General features: G+C 46.2%; 1 non-coding gene across 1 annotated transcript; it reads left to right on the forward strand.

Moving 5' to 3' along the window:
* Positions 1-477: 477 nt before the first annotated feature.
* TRNAP-AGG (transfer RNA proline (anticodon AGG)) lies at positions 478-549 on the forward strand. Its single transcript has one exon. It is a non-coding gene; the product is annotated as a tRNA-Pro (tRNA).
* The last annotated feature ends 4630 nt before the right edge of the window (positions 550-5179 follow it).

Below are 5179 nucleotides of genomic sequence, written 5' to 3' on the forward strand. Positions count from 1 at the left end.
CTTGGTTGTTATCCTTCACAAAAATAATAATAATGATGATGATGATAATCAGGATTGAATGTGGCCTGTTGGTTCGGTCCTATACAACATGTGTCCCCTTAGGAAAATGTCAGGTCTAGGGTTATGTCCCATGTCAGGTCTAGGGTTATGAATTTTTTCTCCTCTATCTCAAGCTATCTTGGGAACAAAATAGTGTGTCAGCCTGAATGTCCTGTAAAGACTTTGCATGGATTTCTCACTTAGCTTAGCTTTTTCTATTGTTATTAGTTCAATTGGTATTCTTTTGTGCATATTGTTGTAATTGCTATACACATCAATTCGGTGGTGCAGGGTTGAAAGTACAAGATGGAATATGCTCTTTATGATTCTGAATTCCTCCTTTTATACACTGTAGTATGTAAACTGTTCAGAAAATGTAATTCAACACTATGTGCTGATGTAAAAAAATATAGAACATCTGGAAAAGGGATTCTAGCTGGCTCGTTGGTCTAGGGGTATGATTCTCGCTTAGGGTGCGAGAGGTCCCGGGTTCAAATCCCGGATGAGCCCACGTTTTTATTTCCCTTAGATTTGTGCTAGTCATGGAAAATTAAATTTTATAAAAATGTGAAACAGCTACACAAGACTACATTAACCCCTTAACGACTGCCGATACGCATTAAAACAACAGCCGCTGAGGGGTCTTATTCCCTCATTGTCGTTTTAAAATGGCGCTAAGGAATAAGTGTATAGCGCCCCCCAGAGTCTGAAAATCAGGAATCAGAGAACATGATCAGGAACGGATTTTCTGGTCCCTGATCACTTGATCGCCATTATTCAGTGAATAACGACAATCACGAAAGAAAAAAAATGTGCCCGCTGTTAAAATGATTTCTCTCTCTCTTCTAACATGATATATGTGGCGCCCCTGCGGGTTCAGTTACCACAGAGGTACTACATCTCACCCAGAGGTGTGGTATCTCACTCTCAGGTAAGGATGGGGTACTACTCGGGACCCACCCACCTGCATCCAACACTACACCATTCCAGACCAGCAGGAGGATCAAGATGCACTGATCTGCTGCTGAGCCCTGTCCCTGGTTGGAAGGGGGGGAACCAAGAGAGGGGGAACCATGTAGTGGGTGTGGGTGGAGGAAGTAGATCAGGGGAGCACAGGCAGAAGGAGTATAAGAAAAGAAAAGAATGTAATTAACGTTCTTAATTACATTTTTCTGGTGACATGAATCTGCGATTTACTTGTAAGGTGCCCCAGCGAGGTAGTCGTGGGCGAGCTGTAGCCCCCTCTCGCTCTGGCACCCTACAGACAATTCATGTCCTCCCTCTGATGTGTGGCTGTGTATGTGGGGCTCTCCACTTACTTCAAACCATCCGATCGCGGCTGTCTCCAGGCATTTCTCTTCTGGGACCAGGGCAGCAATAAATTCAGAGGACACGAGGCTCTTAAACATAACTTGGACTTTACTTGGGGAAGAGAAATATGTACAGTATTTACAGGCAAATATAATGGATAAGGCCCGACAGGTTATTATCTCCCTCACAGGAGCTGGCAACATCTTCAGCCCTGGTTCCCTCTTTAAGTGAAGCATCTCTGTGACTCTAATCTCTAGCCCAAGAGACTCTTCTGCAATACCAACAGTGTTCCGGATCCAATATCTCCCCCACGTCTAAGCCTGGAGTCCTACTTATCTTCCTCTGCTTCCTGCAGACTAGAAGTGCCCCGGGTCCTCAATAACTCTGTTGAGTTTCTCCGGCCGGCTAACAGGACTCTTGCGTAGGGAGACTTTTACACTGGTGATCCCACTGTCTGAGGGTATGGAGCTCCCGTCTACCCTAGCAGCCATCATATAGTCAGGCTGCCCGTACAGTTCACTGTCCTATCTCTTACTGAACATCACTTCCTGCTCCTGGAAACTAAGCAGAGATTTTCCTAATGTGCCCACCCTCTGTGGACTGTCATCACACAGCATTAACCTCGTCACTGTCTGTAACACTGCTAGCAGACTCAACCTGACATCAGCACCCAGGACAGTGGCATCTTGTGGCTGATTACAGGTACTGCAGCCCACAAGGAATTATGCCAGGAACAAGCTCTATAACACTCAAGGCTTGATAATGGCACTAAGTTCCCCCCTCTACTCTACTGACTGGACCACTGAAGCTAACCCCTTAGCTTGGCCTTCCAACAGTTCAGAGAGGTTTAACTACGGGAACACTTTCGTTAACTACTTCAGTGCCAAAGGAAGGCTATGTCCTTCCCTACTATTACATACTCATTCAATTGAAATCAGTTCTATTAATTTTCTGGATGTGACGTTTAGTTTGGATTCTGTGAATCAAGTAGTAGTGTCCCCCTATCGCAAAAGTACAGCCACAAACTCCACCTTACTGGCACAGTCATGTCATCAGAAAAATGTAATTAAGAACGTTCCTCTTGGAGAGTTGTATAGGTTCAAAAGGAATTCATCTCTGCAGGAAACGTTTGAAAAAGCCAAAGATGAGGTCCGTGACAGACTGACAGGAAGCGGTTACTCCAAGTGGATGTTAGACAGGGCTGAAAACATAATCAGTCACAAAGACAGAGCAGAGATGCTAAAAGAAACAGGAGAAAGGAAAAAATGGCACAAATATAGGTCCAATCATATAGATAAAAACGAAAGAGTAGTTTTTTCTACCATATATAGTCCACACTTCTCAAATAGTACTAACATTATTAAGAAAAGATTACCTATATTATATCTAAATAAAAGACTAGAGAAAATCCTGACAAATCCTGTGAAATTTATTGCAAAAAAAGCCTCCACTTTAGGAGATATTCTGTCTCCCAGCCTCTATCTCAATGATAACAATAATAAAAAGGAGAATTGGCTCCGTACTAGAGGGTCATACAAGTGCGGGCACAATATATGTGTAGCACCCCGAGGACTCGGCTGCTACAGGGGTACTGCACCTCGACCCAGAGGTGTGGTATTCCACTCCCGGGTAAGGATGGAGTGTGGGACTGAGCTCAGTAGGCTGCATGCACTACATACATCCCATTTCCGGGGGACAGAACTACGGTACTCCCACCAGATAAATGTGCAGGTACGACAGCGTCTGTCCCTGGCTGGAGTGGGAGGGGGGTGGAACATCCCAGTAGTGTAGGGGCAGATAGGGGAGGGGCTCTGGGCATAGAGATAGGAGCCCATTGGGTGCTAGTCACCTGGGCTCACACATAGAGGGAGTATATATGGTGGGCACCATCTTAGAACAGGGTCAGTTCAGCCTGAGGAGAAGCCGAGCAGAGGAGCTCAGCCAGGAGGGCTGACAGGGAGCTGTGGCTCCTGCTGGGCCCAGCTCCAGGGCCAGGCTTGTAGTGGAGGAGGAAGAAGAAAGGCCCAGAGACGCAGAGCCAGAGGGAACCCTGAGATCCCAGAATTAAGCCAAAAGGGTGAAGGGTTGGCAGAAGAGGGCACCGGATCCCAAGCTGGCGGAGGCAAAAGTAACCCTTAGCCAGGAATCGGAGGTCGTGGTCAAGCTTTGCCACGACCCTCACCACATCCACCAGGAAGGTACACCAAGAGTAGGGTCAGGAAAGCCAGAGAAGGTTTTGCCACCAGGAGGCCCAAGGGAACCGGACAAAGGTGGATCCCTGGTGGGGACGGCCAGCAGAGAGAGAAAGAGAAGGGAGCTCAGGACCACGCTCCGGAACTGCCTGGGGGTTAGCCGAGTCCCACACCTGGTGAATGCAGCACGGCTCGGGTGGTCACTCAAGGCCAGAGTGACTGAAGGAACACCAGTGAGTAAAAAAAACCCTGAAACTGCATCTCACGTCTCTGACTCTCCTTTCTGCACTATCACTACCCCCATCATCCGCACCAGCTGCCCTGAGGCCATACCCCTCCCGTTGGGGGTTATACCACCATCGCTGCACCCATACTACCGGCCTCAGCGGACTGTTCTGCAGCGGCGGCCTTGTGACCGCAAATCAACGGGTGGCGTAGTCGACACTTAACAACATCTACAAAGACTGCCACACACTTAGTTTGACACCCTGGGCACGGACCGGGTCACCGCCACGAGGACTACTACCCCTGTCAGATCCGGCTCCGGGTATCCCCTGAACATGGCCCAGGGGGCGCGTCATATGCACCTGGTGCAAGGATATGAAGAATACTAAAACATTTGTCCCATGTGCAAATAAAAAAGAATATATGATTAATTCATACATAAACTGCAACACAAGCCACGTGGTGTATACTGTGCGATGCGGTTTGTGTGACCTTCAATATGTCGGCTGCACAGGGGGCCGTTGAAAATCAGGATAAAACATCACCTCTCAGAAGCCATCAGTAAAATCATTAATAAAAGTTCAGCAATTTCCCGACATTTTATTAATAGCCATGGAGGTGATGTGTCTTCTTTTGAAGTGTCAGGCATAGAAAATGTTAAAATGCCATCCAGGGTGGTGATATTAAAAGAAAACTAATAAGCCCGGAAACCTGGTGGATCTACCAGCTGAACACTAGGGTACCACATGGAATCAATATCAGGCAGGATCTGATTTACCACTATGAATAGAGATATGCATATTTGATGTAATGTATGTTTTCTGTCTGTAAGGGGTTAATCCCCTGCCAGGTTTCTCTGCACAGCTGATCCCATCTAGTGGCCGGATCTGGTGAGTGGGGACTGAATGGTGAACTAGCTTAAAATGTTCAGTCTGCCATCAGATCCTTGTCAATGATCAAGATGCACTGCTTTCCATCGAAATGCGTATGTGTTTAATGTCTAGACTGTGACAATGGATTTTATACCATTTTTAGTTACGAAATAAATGAAGAATAGATTTTTAATGGACTTAGAGCGCTGGACTTATTCCTTTCTATATTTTTCCTATTGGTTCATTTTGATCACTGTGATAGTCTATCACAGTGATCAGAAGCTAATAATTAGTATGTCACCTCCCCTGTGTCATTACCTTAGCCAGGTTAATTTTTTTTTATTTTATAATTTTTATTTCTTTAATTTTTTGTAGTTAGGGTTGGGGTTAGGTTTTGGCTAAGGATTAGGGCTGGTCTTGGGGTTAGGGCTGGGCTTATGGTTGGGCTGTTAGAGAACCAAAAAAACCATGCGGGAATTGCCTGACATACACAGGCAATCACCGCATGTTTTTTTGGGGTGTCTAACAGTCGCGAAACAT

This window comes from Phyllobates terribilis, unplaced genomic scaffold, assembly GCF_046119375.1.
Source record: "Phyllobates terribilis strain yellow unplaced genomic scaffold, ASM4611937v1 Scaffold_2__4_contigs__length_985480577, whole genome shotgun sequence".
NCBI lineage: Eukaryota > Metazoa > Chordata > Amphibia > Anura > Dendrobatidae > Phyllobates > Phyllobates terribilis.